Raw genomic sequence first — 25,221 nt, 5'->3', positions numbered from 1 at the left:
TCTGATTCTGTTAGAATATGACATTTTTAAATTATGATCTTAGCTGCCAAAATTTGTAAATGTTATTTTTAGATAATGTCGCGATAATATTAATAATAGGCCCACTAATAATAATTAAAAACATTGAATTAATACCCCGTATGATCTGTTTTAAAGCTGAAAACCCGAGATTTCTTTAAGATATTGTTTACAATATTCGAACACAAAGACGATTGTAATTTTGCTTTCAATTTGCAAGACAGGAAAAAAAATTCGTTAAAATGGCATTTATAATACTACAGAAGAATACAGAACTACAGCATTTTGAAAAAAAGATCAAAAGCCCAAGTAATCAAAGGGGAAAAAAGAGAGAAATGTTATTTAAGTCTCTTTTTTTGAGTAACTTATTATTTTATAACATGAAATATTTTTTTACCACAGAACTATAAGATAAAATGAATGCATACAACAATAAATTCTGTAAAAAGTTATTGTTTTTTAGTGTTTAAAGCTCCTGTTCGCGTTTTGTTAACTTTAATCTTTTTCTTGTATTCAATCTTTCAGTTTATTAATAGACCTGTAACTATAAAATAAACAGATAATTTACGTAAGGTTTCATAAAAACATTTTTACTTTAAAATGCAGAAAAAATAAACAATTTAAATATCACTAAATCAAAAATAACTTCGAATTAATTTTTTCAAATTTTATATTAAGTATAAAATTTCTATATATAAATTTCGTGTTATTTCTTTCATTAATTTTTATATTGCGGTCATATAACATATTTAGAAATTTAATGTATAAAAAAATACTAGTTAAATTTCTGGAAATCGTATGCAAAACAACATTACATTAATATTTTATATCCTTTGATATACTAAAAGTTAGAAATAGCGATATCGTGTAGAATTTACAGTAATTTGAGTACAAAACAAAGCAATATTTTATTATTTGATACTTTTATTCTCCAGAATAGTTTTTTAAAAAAATATATAACCGTAAATAATTAAATAATGCTTTTTGTAATGTCTTTAAGGATTATAACGGCATACCAAAAATATGGTACTATTTAACAGAATTTATCTTATGGTGTATCAAGAACAAGAATGAATATCAAAAGAACAATTATTCATTGTGACATCGTCACAATTTTTAATCATATTTTTAATTTATTTAATTTAAAACATATGTTCTTCCTCTCAAATTATTAGTGTCTTGCCCCTGTATATCATACTTTCCTTCTGGCAAATAGAATCATGCCGGTCATCCCTATAACACCTTTCAGGGGAAAATGTTTGAATTGAAATAACATAGATTCCAGTTTGTATCAGAAGTTGTGATATAGTTAATCGTGGTCTCCTTCATATGATGTTTCCATATCCGGTCGCGTCTTTCATCTATCTAACGGAGCCGTTCTCGAGATTAAGGAAAGACAGACGAACGGACGGCGAACGACAATGGAAATTTATTGATCTACAATTTTTTTTTTTTTTTTTTTTCAAATTGCAGTCCAACAAGAAAACAAACTAAAGTTTACCATTAAAATATAGCTAGTACTTTCAATAATACATCATCATCTTCATCAAGTGCTTGGAACACTGTGAATTTCGAGATCCAAGTTTTAATAGCACCGTCGACTTTTTAAATGATGGTTAAGAGTAAGCATGAGATTGCTTGAGAGAACTAATCATACAGGAGCACACGACGATGTTAGATATATTTAGGCTTTATTAATTCTGAACGATATGTATTTCGGACACGTTTCTAATCGGTCCTCTTTATTTTACATCAATCTGGTTATAAAAACATTACAAAATTTAAGTTGTAGTTAAAAATCTCTAGAGGAATCTTATGCTTATCACTATCAATATTTAAATGAAATTTGTTTATTTGCTAAGTTTCATTAACACCAACCTAAAAATCAGTATTCGGTTGGCATATTGCATAAAGTTATTTCGAGTTGCCTCATGTGGTTCTCTGTCATTTAAGCAATCTTAATATAGATCTATGTGATAAAGCAATCCATACAAATGTCCCATTGTTTCGTAGGAAAGTTATATTGTCAATAAAAATTGTTTTGTTATGCTCTATATTATTAAATTAGTTATTTTAAATCGAAATTAAATTAATGTTCCTTGTGATCTGGCAAACCAACATTAATTTTTTCAAACAATTACTGTAAAATATGGCATGCCACTTGAATTTTCACTTAGTTTTTGGATTTGATTTACATTTTTATAATAATTATTTAGTGTTTAAATAATATTGTGACATATAGTAGACTCAATTTAGTAAACTCTCAAAGAAGTGTTGCTAAATCTTTCGCTGTATCAAGAGTTCACTGTAGATATTTGTTTCTATAAAAAATATAGAAAGATTAGCACTCAAACAAATTATAAAACGAAAAAATAATTATGAAATATTTTGCGTATTTAATAATTTTCGTATTTAAAAGACGGATTCCTTTTAAGTTCTAACTTAGATGTATGTGAGACAACGTGAGATTCAGAGAGTAAATGCAGTTTTATTAATTATCAAATATAATAAAATAATTAATTTTATAGCAATATTTACATTAGAGAATTGGGGAACTATTTTATAAATAACAGCAATTCAACTAAAGATAATCTTAATGAGTAATCCGTAAAGAAAACTTTGATGAGTTAATTGAAACGTTGACTCGTTTCAAGAAGTTAGTTAAAAAGTTTAATTGAAACCATAAAATCGGATAATATATAAACCAGAATATGAAAGTAATTTTGCCTTCTTAATTTTAAATATGAATAAGGTTACCATTAAATAAATTTTAAATATTTTTCCTTAGCTCTCTATCTATTCTTAAAGATTATTCTTTTAATATGGTAATTATATTAACTTCATCATTACTATTCATCGTAAACCTGAAAGAAATCTTTTGTTTTCATAATAATCTTCTTACATTATTAGACTTAAAATATAAAAGAAAGAGAGATTTATTTTGTGCCGTTAGATTCTAGAATTTGCAGACTGAACGGCATCTTCATCCATTATATTACTTAAAATATTAAATTCAATTTATTAAATTTTCTTTAAACTCAAATTTATATAGGAAAAAAGAAGCAAAATGCACTAAGGCACGCTGCAATAATGAGATTTTCATATTTTTAATAAATAAAAATTCTATTTTATATTTATTACTCCTTTGCAAGATGAGTAAATTTTCTTTTGAATAAAATATTTTTATGTAACATTTATATTCTGTATGCAATTCTGTATTCAGCATTATTTCTGTGCATAATTAGTCTGTTGGAGTCTTTAATGCATTAAGCTCTAAAAAAAAGTTGATAGAAAGGTGATAGGTTCGATATTTAAAATTAGAAAATAAAATTGGATCAAATTACAACAGCTGTTTTAATCTAACTTCTCAAAAAATTACAATTAATACGTTAATTGTTAACTAAAGTCCTTCTAAAATCTGTTTTACTCCATCGAACATAACAGCTTTTTAAATGCCGATATATTTCCATTTAACTTAAAAGGATTTAATAAAACTTATTTTTTCTTCAGATATCCGTCCTTATGTATCCAATAAAATTAAAATTTCGTGATTATATTAAAAAATTAAAGTTAAAATAAACGTTACAAATAGAATATTATAAAATTATCAACTATTAATTCAATCAAAAAGTGTCATTTCTCCAGAAAATCCTCTTTTTATTAACAAAAATACTCTCGTGAAAAGGAAAATTTGCTCTACATTTACAAATCCATCAAAACAAGACAATTGCAGCATGAATGTTAAATATACAGTATATATTTTAAAGAAAATCTTATTTACCTTGATGAACACAAGAATATCTTCTAATTTTGTGTGAATGAGTAGACTAAATCATGAAAGTGGTTCAGATTTTAAAGTTCAAAATGTGGATATAATAAAGATAATGCAGGAAATAATTCCATTATTACTTACCAAAACTATAAAATGTAATTATGGATTTAAGATTTTGTGTATCAAATCCCACGAACAAAGTCATAAGATGTATAAAATTGTCTTTGAATCATAAAAATTCTATTGTTGTTGATATTACAATAATTATTTGTAAATAAATGCATAATACACATATGTAAAAAAATGTTTAATAAAACCAGAGTATATTCTTAAGGATATAAGTGTCTAAATAAATTTTATTTGAACTTTCCCCTTTTTTCTCGCGCAATATTTAAAATTTTAGATTAAATTCCTTATTTAATTAAATAACTCAAAACAAATAAGGAAGATAATTACTTTTTCAAATATAATAACATTATCATACATAATAAAAGAACCTGATAAAGAAAAAAAATCATATACATAACGTCATATAAATATAAAATATTCTTGAAAACCAAAATATTTTAAATTCGTGAATAAACTTTAATTTGTCATTATTATCATTATTATAAGTTTTACCGAAATCATTTAATTAATGCATTATTTTGCAGTCAAGCCAAATACTCAAATCTGCATTTCGAATACACATACCATTCTATATTACACAATTACATGTCTACAGTATATTCTGATATATTATACTTTTTATTACTAGATATATATATATATATTCTATATTATTAAGTCAATATTATTTTAATTAATATATATATATGTCTATACATTTACTTCTTCGATAAAACTATATACAGTATGTAAGTTAGAGAGATATTGTTATAATGAGAAACTGGATTTCGAGATTGAAAGTCTGTATAGATATAGTCTTTCAATCAGAATCTCTCATTTTCTACTGTTAATTGTTTAACAGAAAAGTCTTTGGACGTTTAGATTAGTATGAAATTAATATAAGGACGTCAAGAATTAAAAATTAAAAGTATTAGTCTTATTCTGCTCATAATAATTTAGAAAAAAAACTTAAAAAAGAAAAAAAGATTTTAATGTTGAAAATTATTATATTTTCAATTTAAATTTTTTTTCGTCAGATGGTAATTAAGGTTAAAATTAAAATTAAAGAGTGTCTGCCAGAGAACAGTTATCGTTTATTCACTTTTAATGTTCCGGAATACAGTTTTTGACGACTGACCTTTCTTTATAGCCACTTTGTCGCCAAATTTAAAAAAAAATTTCCTTTAAAAACAATGAAAAAATATCCGATTAAAAACAAACACTTTAAAATCGGATATTTTTTAAAATTGTTTTTAAAGGGAACTCTAAATTTTTGGCGACAAAGTAGCTTACAAACAAAGGTCAGTCGTCAAAAACTGTATTCCGGAACATTAAAAGTGAATAAACGATAACTGTTCTCTGGCAGACACTCTTTAATTTTATTATATTTTCATTATGAATCTTAAAGATTTTAAGAATAATTCATGCCAAAAACAATTTTTTTTAACGTTTTCGTCTAGTGTTGGCATGGCAGACAATCATAATTTCTGCAATTCTTGCTGTTTGTTTTTTTACATTTTTAATGTTTTCAACATTTAAAATCATTACTTATAACCTATATTTTAAAAATGTGTCTTAGTTATTTTATTATTTAGTATTTATTTATTTAGTATTATTTTAAAACTTCAATTCCAAAATAAGAAGTATCTTTAATGAGTTAAATTTTTAATTTGCATTATACATATTACAGAGATTTTTAACTGTTATTGTCATTATCTTTATAAAATTTTTACCAGTAAACTTGTTAAACATTAGAATCATTTAAAATATTTTAAGCTTATTAAGATATTTAGCCATTTTCTTCAGGCCATGAATATAATAACATCAAAACTTTAATTAAATTCGTTGTTTCTTAACTAAACAAGAGATTTTCATTGTAAAAATTTTTAACGAATATTTTTATAAATAATAATGTCATTTTAGTTATTATATAAACTAGAAAAATATCCAATAAAACATAAATATACTCAATATGAATGCAAAGCATATTTATGTTAAACATATTATGTAAAATTTTCATTTATTTTTTAAATTCAAATAATGTTTTAGTAAAATTTTTAATTAGAAGCCAAATATCTACTGGTATTTTAATTTATTTCATTTAAGAAGAATTAATACATTCACAATTTATTTATCCAATCGGATTTATTCTTTATTATTATATTTTTACATTTATGAGGCAACGCCTGTAGGCAAGTATCACCTCCCCCATTTAACAAAGCTGAAAAAGTAACAATTTCCCAATAAAATCTAAAAAAAAAAAGAAGAAAGAAGATGGATTTTTGAATAAAATATAAAAGAAAAAAATGTTTTATTCTCGTATTATTAACGAATTTTTATTGACATATTGACGAATTTTTATAGACACTTATGAAATATATATAAATTATAATTTTATAAAATAAACGTCTCAGGCCTTCTCGTAATTAATACTTTTCATCTTTTCTTACTCTTTGACTCAAATAAATATTATGTGTTATTTTATAAAATTACCTTAATGCCAATAGAAAATCAACATTTACCAAATTGTTAATTGAATTTTCTTATTTTTAAATCTATGTTTTATATTACTAATGATTATATTTAATATTAGCAATAATATAACATAATGTTTCTGCTTAGGAAAATTAATGCCCTTTGTTTTTTACGACGATACTATAAATTATATTTTGAATTGTATCGCATATAAATCTACGAATGCCTTCAGTTCGGTCTCTTAAAAGTATTATGTATAAATATTTCATTCTATACGTTTAAGGAGAATATCGATACAGTATTTCTTGAATACGTTCATGAATTATATAAAGTTGTGTTATAATATTTTAAACCTTATTTTTTTCAACTAGATTGGTAATACAACGAAAATTCGATTATCCGAACTTGATATGACTATGGGTATTTCGGATAAACGAAATTTCGTATAATCCAGAAACTCGTTTGGGTAATTTTAAATGTACTGTACAGCACAGTACTTGATGTTTATCAAGCACTGTACATTTAAAGTTTCATGTATAACAAAGGCTGTAACGCAATTATTGTGTTTGAAGGTAAATGAAATTACTCAAAATCTAACGTAATGTTACGTATATGACCTAGTTTCGCGGGGCTACAATCGACAGATGTATTTTAATTAATTATGTATATTAATTTTCAGTTGCATGGAGAGTTTGGTCTCTATGTATTGTGCTCTGTGGTATGTACAGTACAACGTTAAACGTTCTTTTTTCTTTTATAACTGTTCGGATAATCGAGTTTCCACTGTGCTTTGGATAAAAATTTCGCTTCGTTAACTTCAAATATAATTAAAGCAAAATATATATTACTGACATCTATAGTTTCGAAAATGCATGATAAGGTTCTTTTAAAATTATGTTATTGAACAACCACGTAAAAAGCACGAATGACGTTAAGTTGAACGTTATTATTCAACTATGTTAATTATGAATTATGCCATTTTTCTTATGATGTAGCGCAGTGATTCTCAAAGTGGGGGCCGCGACCCCCAAGGGGGTAGTGAAAAATATTTGGGGGGTCGCTGAAAAATTGATGCCAGATCAATTTTTTCAAATATTTTATAAATTTACTATGGATTCATGTTTAGGAATAATAGAAATAAAAAATATATACAATAATTTTTACTTAAATAAATTGCACATATAAATAATAAAAATAATATAAATATTTAAATACGAGCCTAACCCCCTCCCTCCGGGATGTTTTTTGACACATACTTATTCTTCGGGGGTCCTTTGAAATTTTTTAGTGCATAAGGGGGGTCGCGGTCCAAAAAGTTTGAGAAACACTGATGTAGCGAATTACTTTCACAATGGTTTTTATATGGCATTAAATTTACTAATCATGTTTACGGTTTATCCATTTCTTTACTGCATTATTTATTTACAACAAATTTTAAAATTAATAGTTTATAGTCTATAATTTTGTTTAAACCTAATACTTTTGCTGAATTGAATTTATTTTTAATTGAATATTTTGTTATATAGCAATGTGCTTTACAGGCAACATTTGCCACTTCGCTACACATTGTTATCTCTTACGGTTGCTTCATCATGCTTTATTATGTTATTCAAGTCATCATTACCAGGATGTGTCTATCGCAATGTGTTTATATGCTATTGAATCATAACGTCGTTCATCAGTATACTTTATTCTTTTCGAAAGTTAATTTTATCTATTAATTAATTTTCATGATTTTACACATTTCAATTGTGAAATTGAAGCATGTTAAAAAAAATTATGTCGAAAAAGAAAAAGAAAAATTCAATATATTAGAAATTTTGTAACATTTTTCAATTTGTTTGTAATATTTACTATGAAATACATATACACACACACTCTCGTGAATTTAAGTAAATACAAGTAAATTTATTTTTCCAATAGGTTGTAATAGAAAAGAAGAAAAACACATTTATATATATAATTTCTATACTGAAATATAAATATTTAGATATTTGTAGGCGTATGTAAAAAGTAACACAGCTAAATGATAAGAGAATAGTCGTTTACTAATTTTTGAATTAGAAATACAATTAACAGAATTAACAAAAATATAAAAAATATCGATTTATTAAATTATTCAAAAAGTAAATCACGTAATGTGCGGAATAGGAATGTAAATAAGATAAATATGAAATAAAATTGTCTTGATTTGTTTCTCTTTGGAAACACGTGAAGACATACATACAAGAAATGAATAAAATTTTGTAAGAATATACAAAGCAATTTGAGTTTGTCAAAATATTCATCTATTTAATTTATTCTTCCTTTCCTCTCTTTTTCCAAAGAACTGGATTATCTAGGACGTAAACAAGATTATATCCTATAATGCAACACATACTAGCATAAAATCCATGTCAAATGCAAAACATATATAAAGATTCACGTAAATAAATATATTTTTTCTTTAAATTTTCAAACCTTTTCTAATTATAAAAGTAGAAATATTATTCTGTATTCGTGTAATAAACATATTGGATTTTTTCGTGAATTAAAATATAGTAAAATACGAAAGAAAAAAAAGAAACAACAAAATAAAACGAAATGCTGATATAATAAATGCTAATAAAATATATAAAAGAGATAGTATCTTATTGCATTTATTAATTTAATAATAAAATTAACCATATGGTAAATTAGATTAAGTTCGTAATCGATGAAAGAATTCTCGAAAAGAATAAGTGATCTTATCAAAATTTTCCGATTGGAAATCATTATATTTATTATAGCGAATCTCAATGACACTAACCTATTATCAAGATTCAAATTAAACTAATAAAATTATATTTATTATAATTAATGTCATTAGAAGAAAGATAACGTGTTTGCTATTATAATTAGATAACAAATTTTGAAATTTAATATTTTAGTGCTAAGTAATAAGTCCTTTTTTAAATAAGATACTTCTGTTTTAGAATTTAAAATTAATGAAAATACGACATAATTTTTACAGATATTTATATTTACTGTTTCGTAAAAGAAAAGAAGAGAGAATTTTATGTAAAGGAATTTATTATATTTCACAAAAATATCTTATTTAAAGAACAAGGAATCTCTTCTAAGCCAAAGCAACGAATTTTGAAGACACTTGAACATAATCTACTTATTTTATAATAAAGCTAAAATTGGAAAAATGTTTTTTAGAAAATTTCACTATCTCTTTCCTAATATTTTACATAAAATCGAAGGATTAAATATAAAATTTAGACTGAGAAAGGTTGTGTTTAGTTTTAAGATAATGTAATTGTTATAAATGCTTTAATTATTAATAATTTACTATTGATCGAAGAAGAGGAAAGTTGATATATTGCTGCTCTTAACAACTATTATCAATAGACTCCCAAATATTTGTGTTCTTTAATAATGTCAATAGCATTATCTCTAATTTCCAATCTATGATTTAATATTAATATAACACATTCAATATTGCTTTAATACTAAAAAGCATTGTTATCACAATTGAAACAAATTAATAATTGTAAATGAATTCATAAAATGTTAATTAAACTTTATAAAATAATAGCAGTAACATTCTGTATAATAATATCGAGATTTAAAAACTTTAATTTGTAAAAAATTATTTGTTTTTATATGAAAAAGAATAATATTTAAAAAATTTTAGCCTATGTAATCTATCTGTTTTTATAAGTTCTATATGCATATGTACTGTACAATTTGTATGTTTCTTCTAACTAAATATTATAGAATAAAGAACATAAGAGAATTATTTCAAATCTAAGTACACCCGGACGATAGGTCTCTATGCAAACAAGTCAGTGAATAAAATTCGAATAAGAGTAACAATTTAAGGTCATGTATTGAAGAAGTTAGGATTTCATTAAAAATATATCGACAATTTAACTTAAAAATAAATATCCATAGGCACAGCGTGTGTATATACTATATAGTATTGCATTTATTAAAACCAAAATTATCATATAAAGATACAGTTGTGCCTGAAATCCTATGAAAGATTTAAGAATGGTCCATGAGACGGCATAGAGTAATGAATATTTATTTCTTATTCATAATTAAACTTTCCAAACTTAATTCTCTTCAATACAAAAATCAAACTATACTCAGAATTAAAAACGCAAAGAAATCACAAGAATTTTATCAAATTCGAACGCCTGTAAAGTGGACTCATCTCTACATCAATATAAGATCTATGAATAATAATAAAAAGAGGCTTCGTAGAGAGCTGTTTTAATAAAAGGTATTATTAACTATAATAAAACATTTGACAGAACTACAGTATAATATAAACTGTATGATATCATTCTCGTGAGAAGCAAAACACATGAATAATCAATGGTGAAAATGTATGCTTTTGCAGCATAAGTGAATTTTTCCATTTCGTTAGTCGAAAAATTGTCATTTAAAAATAAATAGACCCATTTAACTAATGTTACATGTGTTATTTAAGGTACCATCTTCATACGTTATGAATAATAAAAAGTTATGATTCATTTAAGATCTCTGGGTAATGACACCATCGCTATCACCAATCCAGACATTAAAATCAACAATAAATAAAATTTTAATAAAATCAGAATCGTGATTTATTAAAAATTGAATTTCTTTAAAGCTTGCAAACAAATACAAAAAATTTCATAAATTTCTTTTAATCAATTTTATTTTAATAATTTTTATATTTAATTTTAAACTTCCATAATTGCGACTTTTCCTAATGTTTTAACATAGAACATAGTTTTTCAAATAATAATCCAGAATTTTTTTAAATTTATGAATATATTATTATATATATACTTAAATTACAGTTTAATTTTGAGTATGGTAAATTTTTATAAAGTAATGATGAAAAATTTAGTAGATCATATTGTTAATTTCATTACAAAGAGAACAAATAGTTCTGCAACTAGATCATACACATACAAGGTATTTTATAGTATTTAATATATTTTTCTTTATATTCTAAGATTTGTATCAAATTCAAAACCTTAAAAAAGAAGGATACGTATCAATTGTTTAATATACAATAGAACCCCGATTATCCGAGATAATGTGAACCGATGCTACCTCGGATAACTGAAAACTTGAATAAAACTGACGGCCATTACCATTTCAGATTAAAAATTATTAATATAAAAGATTTATATATCACTTCTAAGTCTCTATTTTAGCTTAGTAAATTCAATCATATATAAGAACAATTTTGTACGTTGTTTATTATACAGATAATGCCTACAATAACAATTAAAATATGTATTATCGTAGGGCCTACTTGTATTTTAATATAGATGAGTTTTTCAAATTGAAGTTAAATAACAAAGGGTAACAAAAACAAATAATTTTGTAATACATGTTATGGTTTCAGATTTTTTAAAACAAATTACAATATAAGAAAGTACTGTGTTTACTTTTAACGGGAGTTTACTTTTACTTTTCGTCACGTATAAAGAGGAACCTCGGTTAATCTGGCTTGGATAATCGGAGTTCTACTGTACTCACGAACGTTCTTATATAACTTAATTTTACACATAAATCAGTTTTAAATATTGTATTATACATGATGTTTCGTGAGAAAATGGAAATATTTTAACAGCGTGTTTTAGAGGCCTGGGAGAGCCAAAAATGGCCTATAAACAAAGGCCTTCAAATGCATTGTTCCAGCGCAAGAAAAAATTTTAAATTTCAGATTAACTACCCCCTAGGATGTTGTTCTTCATCGCCTTACTTTCAAAATCTTATGTTTTTGCAAAAACGTAAAGTTCGCTTATACTTCACCATCTATCTTATCTTACTTTTTCTTCACTTTCCGCCTTCCTCAACTCCTCTCATCTTTCCTATCCCCTTTTCATACCCTGGAAATACGTATGAGTAGTCCTGGGTCTTCATTCCCTTTGTGCTACTGCTACTGCATTTCATGGTACTTTAATACAGAATATAAGCCGAAGGCCAGCGAGAGTGGAGCTTTTCTGCAGCACTTAGCAGTGCGGCAGAACAGCATCTTAAGGAGTAGTTCGTCTTTACTTCAAATCTTTCTAGCGCTGAAACAATTCGTTTGAAAGGTTGTGTTTGTAAGACATATTTGAATCCTCTAGGTCTCTAGAACACTCTGTAAAAATATTTCCAGTTCCCTGCAGAATAGCTTGTATATGATATATGTACCCATTCCTTTTCTTCTGGATCCGCCATTGTATACATACATGTATGCAGATAAGTAGCTATATATATATATATATATATATATATATATATATGTGTGTGTGTGTGTGTGTGTGTGTATGTGTGTATTTAAGCGAGAAAGAAAATTCTTTAATTATTTTCTTCTAAATTCATAATTAAAAAAAATATATTTTTCATATTATTTTCTCACATATGCTTAAAGTTGACATTTTATATTATAATCAATCTTATTTCAGATAAATTTTCACTGTATTCTTATATATGATTTGTTAGAAATTCTTTAATTATTCCTTGTGATCTTTCTGTTTTTAAGATTGATTTTTCAAAAAGGAAAGATGAAATAGTAAATTCGAAAGGAATGTCGAGTATATTACCAAAAAAATATACATTTTCAAAAGTCAAATTTTTCAAGCCCTATATATATATATACGTTCTACCATGAGATACACAATATCGTTCGCTTTGATTGCAGTGATGCACTGACAGAAAACAGAAAACATGGACTTCTACAGATTGGCAGTGTGTCGCCTTTAGTGAAGAATCAGTTCTGTTTGGGATCGGAGTGTTAGAGTGTGGAAGTGGTGAGTGCTTCAGCCCCTCCTTTACTATTAAGTGGCACACTGCTGGCATAGTAATCAGGAGTGTCTAGCGTATGATAGTCACTTTTAGTAGTAGTGCGAGGGACATTGACGGCAAGCGGTACGTTTAAGAAAGTCTGTATTCTCATGTTTTGCCTTTCATGCCAGGACTACAAACAACCATTTTTCGTCAAAATAATGTTCGACCGCATGCAGTTATGGTTTCCCAGGAATATCTCCGTCTCCAAATTTGTCGCCCATCAACATTTGTGAGACCAGATAAGATGCTAGCTTTGGTAATCCACGAATGTGAGGAATCTGAAGCGACAGTCGCAATATCTGTGGGTAAAATATGTCGCAGGACAGCATGTGGTGCCTGTATATCTCTGTGCCTGACCGTATCTCCATGTGTATCCAGGCAAGGAGAAATCCTACAAGATACTAACGATTCCTTTAAATTGTACCATTGTTTTACAGGAAGTTGTGCCTTTGATATGATATTGTAATCATTACGTTCGCATTATGAAAGTTTCATTCGATTTCAACATTTCCATTGTGTTTTGGAAACTAATGTCGATTTTGTTTCAATGAGTGTAATATTAAATTCAAAAGAAATAAAATTTTTTCTAAAATTCTTAATTTTTTAATACTTATATAAATATAAAATATGAATAATGAAATAAATCTATTATATATATTTATATATTATGATTACATATAAATGACTCATTTTCATGGTAGAAAGAACTAAATATACTGAATTTGATGTGTACTATTCTTGATTTTTTTGTTATATTTTTTCTTTGTGAAGAATCGATATGCTTCGTCTGCATTTAAGATTTATTTATGAATCTTTTGTTTTCAAATAACGCATTTAAATGGGTTATTTGAAAACAAAAGTGCATCAAAGACTTTATTTCTAAAGATTTAAAACCAGTTTAAAATATTATTTCGGGTAAATTTTGAATTCCATTCCCTTAATGTAAATATTTTTGGAACGATTCTATAAATCTACCTCCTTAACACGCATATCTTACATAATATAATTTTTATTAAAATGCTTACATAATTAACGCACTTACTTTGTTATCTTATTTTTTAAAAATATTGTAAGAGAAATCATGTATATTTGTTTAATGAATAAATTAAAGAATTGTTGAGGATCGTATGAAAATAAGTAAATAGGTAACATGAATTAACTTAGAACTATTTTATTATGTACGTACATTATAAATGCTATTGTGCAATAACAATAATTCAGGAACTACAATATACATTAACATGATTTTAATTTTTTTACTTTATTCAGGCGTTGAACATATTGAACGGTGAAAGTCAAACATCCATAATCTAGTATGCATTCAAAGTGCAAGATTTTGCCCAGGGCATCAGAAAATATCAATAAAATAAAATTTAAAAAAGTTGCATTGAATGAATTTTCTGACAAAATACATTTTAATATAAAATATTTTAAAATATACTTGAATTTGAAGATAATCTATTAAAACAATCTAATTTCTAGATCTGAATTTTTAATATACTTCTCGTTGTCATTAAGAAGCATTCATTTAAAAGAAAGGAGGCGATAAGTCTATTTCAAATTAAAATTGTTATTTAAAAAACTCCAACATAAGATTTTAATTATAATTTATATTTGTATAGAACATAATTGTAGAACTAGATAAGTATCATTATATAACTTACATCAAAATTCATTTCAATTTTAATTAGTTAATGTATGGTGTTATATTTATCTATGATATAAAATTATAATTGTTTTTTTTTTAAATTATTCACACATTATAATTAATTATAGTTTCTTTTTTCACATGGTTACATCATTTTGTACGCAGAAAATCGGATAAGTTATATTTAAAAATGATATTAAAAGAATTATAATCATGCTGTTTTGATAAAATAAATTTATTACTGAAATTTGAATTGTTATGTAAGAAAATACAAAACTGAAAGGTACTTTACTATTGATTGAATTATAAATTAATAAAAATTTGTTATTCAATCATAATTCCAATACTAAGTGTAAATTGCTAAAACTTTTAGATTGGTCTAAGACATATGCAGAATTAAGAAATGTATATAAAAGACTTAAATTCAATCATCAATTTTTGCAACTTTTTTTTTACGGTTAAATTTATTATAGTTTATAAAGAATGCTGTTTATAACCATTGCAATTTTCTCAGTTGGATGGATATCATTCGAATAATCAAAACGCATGTATCATTACAAATGATGGAAATGGAATGTATATATTCTCGAAAAAGAATGTTTTTCAGCTATAATATAAATACTTCTTACAATAAGTATTTATATTATAGTAATTTATTTATATCCGACTTATTACAATAAACTGAATATTGAGCATTATTATTTGCAGTCTCGAGTATAAATTTTCTTCGAATTCTTTCATTTATTTCGAATTCCCAAGATCCATATAATAAATTTTCGGAATATTTATTTAAATAAATATAATTATAATATTCCAAATAAACGTGATAATATTATATTAAAGCAATTTTATGAATATCCTAAATAATTATTCATCGTTTATTATGTGTAGCTGTATACATAATTAGGTTTACGCATCATTAATATAAACGTTTCCAAAAAGAAGATGCATCTAGTCTCCAATAATAAATGTCGAATGTCAGTTCTTTTCATAAATATGAAACGTGACAACCACAAAATATTTCTCACGCTGTTTTTATATATCTATCATTTAATTAAGATAACAGAATTGTAAAATTCAAGCTAAACTTTTAAAAAATGAAGATCATCTTATTCCTAGATTTTAAGTAATTTTTCATTTATCTTGAATTTACTTCTTAATTTAAATGACTTTTCTTTACTTAATAATCTTTGTTTTTCTTCCATTTGATTTCAGTTTTCTTCATTAAAATGTACAAGTATTTTATCTACAGTTGCTATCTAATTGTAAATGAAGAAATAATAGGCAAGCAAGTAGACAACCTCCCCTATTTGGTATCTTCCTCCGAGTGACCTTAATCTATGAGATAATGTTTTCGTACTATATATGGTAATATAAGTTAAATAAAACAGATAATGTTAGGTAGTTATTATGGCTAATATATTATTAATAATTTAATATGATACCGAAATCATACATTAATTTAACATACAACAATTTTAATAATTACGAAGAAAAAAAATAAAAATAAAAACAAAAATTCTAAATGAAAATTTTTGTTTATTATATAGATATAGATATAAATATAGATAAATATATAAGTTAATTTAAGTATATATTTATAAAATTATTTACTTCGATAAATTATCTTAACGACACGAAACAGTTTTAAAACGTTAACAACTCGATAAAATAAAAATTTTAACGAATAGTTAACGTTTGAAAAATTAATATCATGTTTACGTCTCATCAATAAACAAAAAAAATGGACTAAAAAAATATAAATGTAGCGTCGGAGACTTGGGACAAAATATATTTGGATTGCTTCCAGAACTAACAACATTCAACTTCTATTCTTGTCACGAAACATAAGAATTTCTGCTCATTTACCGCCTTGCATTTCTGACTTAATTACCTTTACTCCCAACAATCCATAATTTTTTCCTTTTTGTTTTTAATGCGAAAACAAACAGAAACATCTGTTTAACAATTTTAGAAGTTTGTCAACTCTATCCTTTTTCTTCTTTTCATTTTCTATAAATACTTTATTTTAAAAAAAGAAAATGAATTATTTTAAAAAAATATATAATTAATGACAAATCATTAAAAAATGTCGACTTTTCCAAATAACTATTAACATTCTATCATTCTTGTGTAATTCTGGATGTAATTTCATAAAAACGTTATTTAGGAAAATAAACGTTAAATTTATTTAATTCATTTTTAGTATAATGACGTAAGTAATGCCGAAAATAAATTCATCAAAACCATTCTCCAGAGTGCATTTTATATAAATAGAAACAAATAATAAAAAGAGATTTTTTTATGCAGGTTAATAGTTTAATCTAAAAAATCACCATTATATAGAAAATATTTCAAATAAAATAATCAAAGAAGAATTCTTTCCTGTGAAAATTAACTAAAATAAAACCAGAAAAAATTTATAAAACATTTTGTTATAACTTCTTTAAGAAATAAAAAAAAATTAATTGGTAATGAAACAATTGTGATTATTTTTATAACATTAAAAAACAAATACTTGAAGTTAGTTCAATAATGAACAAAGATTTAGCTCTAATAATAAAACTTTCAGCATTTTCATACAATTAAAGCATATTTTATATATTTTTTAAGACATAAATTCATTTTAAAAAGATACAAATATATAAAGTCTATACTTTAAAGAATACTTAATGTATAATTCCATTGCAAAAGGGTAAATAAACGTTTTTAAGCGGATTATTATTTAAAGAAATAATAATAAAATCGATATAAGAATGAAATTAATATATTTTTTAATTGTTACAAGAGAAATTCTGTAAATAAAAGACATGTAAATTTAATTACCGGTGGCTTTTATTTATGAAAATAGAAATTCGAGACAAAATATCGCATGAACCTATTTCGTCACAATCGTATAGATTTGCAAACGTGAACAATTAAGATCGACAAATGTGATAGCAATACTTAACACTAGAGGGTGTTCTTTTGTGAGCTTGAACACGAAGCTGATGTTTATCTAACTGCTGACGCAATTGAACGGTAAATTAACTTTGCAGAATTTTATTTATATACAGAAAAAGAAAAATTCCGAATAAAAGTGAATAAATGACGATGAATGATTTTTGTATAATTTCTAATTAACCGAAAAAAATAAATAAAAATTAAAAATGTAAGCTGACATTCATTTGCAATTTGTAAATTATGCTTGGTTGCAGTTTTGAACTTTCTTGATGTTAAACACTCTTACTTGACGTAGAATTATTAATATTTTATTTTATTTTTAATTTTCGAAATTTAAAGATTATAAGTTGTTTCCGAATACACATTTTATTTCTCGACAGAATTTAAAAAAAAAAACTACAAAAATATATTTTCATATAGAAAACAATGGTGAATTATCCATTATCCATTATCCAATGGTGAATTCTCAATTATCCATTCCAATTCTAAAAATACAAATTCTAAACAATTTTGAAGATTAATATTTAAATGGATTTGTAAAAAAAACTTAATATATGTATAATTAATTATAGTATAAAATAGTATATTACGTTAAACAAGGAGCATAGGTCCGGATTTTCGAGATAGTCCTTTCCTTACTTCATTTGCAAATGGAATATTTAGCTACGACTAAATGTAGCATTAGCTATGCCAGCCGATGCCAAGAGGTCGTTGAATCGAATAGTTTTACATACTTTGCCCAGTGAGTTTCTACAACTTAAATCTGACTTTATTTTTAAACACGGTTTAAACTTTCAAAAGTCTAGAATGAAAGAGAAGTGTTGCAAACCACTTTTTTTAAAAATTTTTAATAAGTTCTTAATGCATTTCATCTTATAATTGAACTTATTTATATAAAATAATAATTTTATTGTGTTGTATGATTGTTTTCATAATACTAAACACTTTAATGATTTGTATTACCATCACAAACCTTGTAATTCAATTTTAAAAGTCATGTAGATTCTTTGAAATCTTTGATTCTTAATATTAAAAAATATACATCTGCATTGTTAATGCTGCAATTTTCATTATTATTATTATTATTCTTATACTGTGTATGTACATAAGTTGAACGCATATATGTATGTAATACAATAATAAATGACAAGTTAAATACATAATGAAATATTGTAATGTTAAGAGCTAATTACAGTCCTGTTATAACTCTTCAAATTCCTTATCTTAATAATAAATTTAATAAATAATGTGTATCTACTTAAATTTTATAAATTTCAAATTTATAAGTATAATTTTTATGATTTGTTTAGAATTTTTTGTTTTATAATCTTTATAATTACTTTAAATACTATTTTCATAATTTTCCAATTAATTTTATAATTAGCGCAGTTTATTTTATTCTATATTTATAAAACATATATAATTTTATACATATTATATACAAAATTATATATGTTATATAAAGAATATAATTAATTATTAAAAAGTGATAGCATTTATAAAACTTTTACCATACATATTTTAAAATATTCAATTCAAAATAAATCTTATGGATCTAATTAAATAAAAATGATAGAAATAAACGTTAGTTAAGACAATATCAAGTTGATGTCCTTCCTCTTCATATAAAAATATTTAATATATTTTTACATTATAAAAATATATTAAATATACATGTTATATTTTTATAATATAAAAATGTAACATATTAATATTTATTAATTTTTAATTTATTTATAAAAAATAATGATTTTCTTATAATGTTAAATTACTTAGTGATTTATATCAGCTCCATAAATCCTAAAGTTCAACCTTAAAAACCATAAAGATCATTGAAATCTTGGAATAATATTATTACTTCAACATTCCAATGACTTTACATGAGTTTAATTTTACTCTATATTACACTTAATTGTGTTTTGTAACTGTAATATATTTTAAATCTGTAAATATAAAGTCCATTTTGTAATTTAGATATAAATATCAATATGATATTATATTTTTCACAATGCTTGAAAATTCAAACTGTTATAAAATATTTGTAATAATTAACTTATAATGAAATATATTATTATTTTAAATTATTTTCCAAAAATTCTTTGCCTGTTTATTCCTTGTTATTTGGTTTCTCAATAAATAGGCGATTAAACAGCAAAATTAGAAATCATCAGCATTTCCTGTTATCTAAATGTTAATTAGCATTTGAAGAACTAATAATTAATGTTATCTTATGAAATGTATTTAGACTATTAATAATAATTAAATCAGAAATATTAATATACTTGTTAACAATGGGCTAATTCTGTGGAAATTAATGATAACAAATGTATCACCACCGACTGTAATTGCAAAGTTTCAATTGAACCCAGTATCGGTTAATCTCTTGAAAAATCATTTTGTTAAATTAACTGAAATTTGTCATTCGTAAATATTCATTTTAATCTTATTTCTAAATTAAAAATTTTCCCAATAATTCTAATAATAAATTAATTAGAAATAAATAATCGTTGTAAAGAAATAGTTTCGTTTGATTTTAAGTATTATGTAAAATATATTTTATGTACGAAAAACTTAAGTAGAATGGGTTTTTCTATAGAAAATAAAATGAAAATTTTACTTCTTTATGCATTAAATTGCATGAAAATTGAATTTATTAAAATATTTTTTTTTCTTCTGCATGCCACTCGTGAGAAATTATTGCCTTGTACTAATGAAAAAAAAAAATATATATATATATATATATTTCATATTAGAAGAATTATTTTGTATTTTATCGTAAGATATTGCATAAACTATAATAGTTTATGCAATATCTTAGCATAAAATGCAGTTATCAAGACGCTTTGACTAAAATATAAATATATAAAAATAAAAAGATATTTAAAAAATGGTAATGAAAACCTTTTAAGAATAAAATTTATTATTAAATTTTGAATTCAATTAAATTTGTAATTTAAAACATTAAATTATAATCAAATGTATTATTTTTTGTTTTCACTTCATTAAAGAATTTGACATTTAATAATCCTTAATAATACAGCAAAATAATTTCGTTTTTTGTCTGAAAAAAATTCTATTAAAATAATAAAAAGATTTAGAAAATTGAATCTTTATTCGGAACAATATTAGCTATTTTAAGAGGAATTTTAATTAGTTAAATTATAATTATGAATTCAAAATAATAAATATGTTTGAGCTGAATAAAATAAATAGGAAAAGAAAGAATTGACGACATTCATTGATTTCGAAATGATAGTTAATCCCGAGAGTAGCCCAGTAATGGAATAATGATCCTATCTGAAGTTTTATCTTTGATAAAAATCCCGAGAAACCGTTCAAATACATGTATATAATCAGGAAGAGATAAACTAAAATAAAATTAAACAAAGAAAATAAAGCGCACCTTAACACAAGAAAAGAAAAAAATAAACATATGATTTCCTCTATCGAAATTACGAAATGCAGGTGTTTTGAGTGATCTCGTCGTGCATCATTTTAAATTTATTCGATTAAAAAACATATATATTGCAAATTTCATTTTTTAAATTTGTTGTCTTTTGAAATTTATATAATCTCGCTCTTATTTCAAATTAAAAAATGAAGGTTTTAAATGACAAGTTAAATTTCTTATACATTGAATAGATCTGAGCATTATAAAATAAAGGGGAAAAATGATTCGAATTCTATAAATAGCTCCATGTTAAAATATATGACATTATATAATCTAGCTCTAAATTTTTCTTTGTGTATAATTTTATATCTCTCTTCTTCTTATTATAATTTATAAATTTTTACAGTTTACTATATCAGTTTAATTTTTTTTATTTTTGAATAAAAATTGCTTAAAATTGGAGTTATTTTTTCCATTTTAATTGTGTTTTTTTCTTCAAAAATTCAATTTTAAATTGAAATTTCACGTGAAGATTTGTATAATTTTCGAACGGCATTTGATCTAGGATACTCATTGCAAGATAATTAAAATAAAAAATAAAATAAATAAAATAAAATAGTTCGATCAATATTTCCTTATTATTATAATGTAAATATACTTTTTAAATTTAAAAATAAATAATTAACCAAATATTATTACAATATTTTCTGGTAGAAATATTTCCTGTTACTTGTATAATCTGATATCTGTTAATGTATTTAAGTGAAATAAATTAAGCTCAAATTATTAAAAAAATTACGACAGATGCTTAAAAATATAATAAAAAAATAAAAATAATAAAGTCGTTTCATTAAAATAAATTTTCAATCAAAATATAACATAGTAAAATTTCAAATTAATTGAATAAGTTTGTCTTTATAATTGTTAAATTACATGAATTTAAAAATTTACTATCGTAAAACGTAAATGGTTATATACTGCTTAGTTTTAAACATCGAAGAATAAATTAAACTTTAAGTGATTATTATTTTTCTTTAATTAAACGAGTTCACGTGTATTGAAATCAGAAATATGAAAATGAATTGTACACACCGAAGTCGATTTCGTTGGTCAATTCGGTATCTGAAAAGAAATATTTTTTTGTTTTATTTTATAAAATAAAATGGATTAATTACATAATTGGCATAATTATAAATACATAAGCAAATATATTTTTTCATAATTGTATTTTAATTTTTAAAAAAATCATTAAAAGTGAAAATAATTAATAAATTAGCTGAATTTGTATACAATCAGCTTAATAACAATATTTATTTTAAAAATAAATAGCTAATTAAAGTTAAAACGGTAATAAAATGAAATTAAATTGAATATTTTAATATCATAAACATAAGTTTAATGTTTACAATCAAAAATTTCTTTATTAATGAAGAAAAAAAGGTGTTGATCGATTCAATAGAACTTTATAATTCAAAGAAAAACCTTGAATTATTCACTCGTACAACAAAAACTATATAAATAAATTAAATATTATTATTATTACTATTATATATTAAAGTATAGAAAGAAAAACATTAAACGTAGAACAATAAAAGAGATGCACAGTAAGATGTTTATAATAACAAAGAGAAAATTAGACCACGGAGTATTGAAGCGATCAGTTTGTAAAAAAAATAATAATAAATAAAAAAATAAGATTTAGTATTAATAAAAATACACCGTGGGAATATGAAAAAGGAGAATTCGATAATTCGCAGCAAAATAAAGACAAAGAATAATGAGCCTTTGAATAGATAAAAGTTAATTGAAAATTTAAGTGTTTGGAGAAGTGATTGATTAAATATTAATCTGCGCTTCTGATAAATTAACATATAAAAGCGTGAACTCGTTTTAAAAAATGCGTAGAATATGACTTTTATCAGGAAACTATTCATACAAACATAAAATTCGCTTTTTTACTTCCCTTTTATTCAAAACCAATTTTTCCTTATCTTCAGCTTTTCTATGCTTATCATATTCCTTCATTTTGATGTTCTCACGGAGAATTTAAAAAAAAAATCATTTTTCTTATTTACTGCAAAATAAGCAAGCAGCAAAATAGATAAAATAAACTCATTTCAATGTGTTTCGAAAGTAAAAATTAAAGTACAAAATAAAATAAACAGTATGCCTAAATACGAAGCTCTTCCATATCCAGAATGAATTGTGAAAATGTAGATTAGAATGTTAAATCCAACAGTGTAAGAAAGAGAAAATCGTTTAAAAAACATCTAAATAACGATAATAAGAAAAATTTGATATAGTTTAAGTATATTAATAAACCAGAATTCGAGTAAAATGACACTCGACTCCATAAAAATAATTTTAAAATTTTATAGACATTGTCATCACAATTCATTTATGCCTCTATCAAATGTAGAAAGCGAAAAATATTTGGACATAAGTGAGAAAAATAGCTTAAAGTTGACTTTTCGATTGCATAAATAACTATAAAAAAGCATCAAAGTACAGAAAATTTCAAATTTTCGAGTGTACAAAGTCAGCATTTCATCAACACTTAAACGAAATGTTAAATATAGGTCAAGTGTTATATTCATTAATGACCGTCCGAGGAACCCAAGATCCCGTTCTTCACCACCCGGTGACGTAATTGATGCCTGGTCGAAACCACAGTGGGCCTGGAGTGAAGGTACTCTTAGTGCCCACATGACGGAAAAAGTATAAAAATTAAAACAAAGACAAAAAAGACCATTTACTACAGAAATAAATAATAATTCTACTAGAAGAATCATTATTTTAGTAAACGTTGCACCACTCGAAATGACTTATTTACAAATAATAGAGTTAGTGAGATTTTTTAAAAAATATTAAGATTTTTAGAACGTTTAAAGTGTTCGAAAAATCTTGAAGAAAGATATTGGAAAAAATCTTTAATCTGCCTTTCTGGCAAGGATACATCTAGCTTTTTGCACCTTCAGCACTTTATAAGCAATTTTTGAGATTACATATGTGCTACTTTTGTCGGTCGTAAGGAAATAAATAAAAAAAGTCATAAACCTTTCCCCAAAGCTAAAATGAAAAAATTTTAAAGATCATAAAACTAAGAAAAGATAAGTATTTTAGGATTAATAATTATTTCATTATTTACGTCTTATAAAGCGAATGAAAAATATCGAACTAGTTATTTATTTTCTTGATATTTTTTACTATTTCTCGTATAATTTCAAACTGGAAATATATTCCTCTAGTCAAAGCAATTTGTGCTCAACTGTGTTAAAAATTCCAGCAACGAGATGCTTAACTTTCCCGGTAACATTTGCTGGCGCCATCTGTTATCATATTTTATTTTAAAAACTTCATATATATTTTTAACTACTATAAAATAACAAAAAGCTTAATTTTGAGGGTAGAGATGGGTTTTATAAAAAATTGTAAATGCTAATAACGAGTAAAATCGTCATTAAGTCCGATCCTATTGGAGATACACATGGCCTCTTTATTTCCCCACCCTCTCAACCCGTAATTATAAAAATTTAATAGCGTCAATCTCCCTAATAGACAAATCTCCTTGCTCAATTTCAGACATTTTCGCTAAAAAGCACAGGAGTAATTAAGCTTCAAACAGGATTAACAAAATCCTGCCCCCCACATAAACACTAACATCTATACATACAAGAAAAATGTCCTCTTTTTGCATTTCTCGACGTTTCAAAGTCCCCGAGTTGAAAAATTTAAAAATCTGGGGAACATTTTCTGCCGGATCGTCATACTTTCCCTCTGTTATATATAACAGCCGGAAAATTAAAAAGGAAAATGAAGTCTATCAAAGGCAGTCAATTTAATATTGCGGTTAACTAAGACCGACAGAGGAAAAATACATGAAAATATCAAAATGACAAATTTAAACTGAGATATAATTTAATCAGTAATAAGTATAAAGAATTCTTAAAAACATAAATTTTTAAGAAATATTATCTAAAGATAACAACAATTTTAATAATCTAGACGTATTTCTTTTCGCACATTTTAATTTTGTAAATTATAATTGATTCTTTGTAT

The 25,221-nt window shown here is 24.4% G+C and overlaps 1 protein-coding gene across 10 annotated transcripts in view; it reads right to left on the bottom strand.

The window, feature by feature from the left end:
• Positions 1–25,221, bottom strand: part of PMCA (plasma membrane calcium-transporting ATPase 3) — a 428,157-nt gene that overhangs the window by 389,561 nt on the left and 13,375 nt on the right. For 8 of the 10 annotated variants that reach the window (XM_067273462.1, XM_067273313.1, XM_067272783.1 and 5 more), the window contains exon 2: positions 22,255–22,284. The exons of 1 other annotated variant lie outside the window; for it this stretch is intronic. The gene's annotated coding sequence lies outside the window, so the exon portion shown is untranslated. Of the gene's footprint in view, positions 1–18,361; positions 18,433–22,254; positions 22,285–25,221 lie in introns of those variants that run through there. One more of the 10 variants, XM_067272982.1, reaches the window with a different exon arrangement.

Source organism: Centruroides vittatus, unplaced genomic scaffold (genome assembly GCF_030686945.1).
Source record: "Centruroides vittatus isolate TY-2023 unplaced genomic scaffold, ASM3068694v2 contig_10, whole genome shotgun sequence".
Classification (NCBI taxonomy): domain Eukaryota; kingdom Metazoa; phylum Arthropoda; class Arachnida; order Scorpiones; family Buthidae; genus Centruroides; species Centruroides vittatus.
Note: the sequence above shows the minus strand (reverse complement) of the source record. Positions and strands in the feature narration are given on the sequence as shown.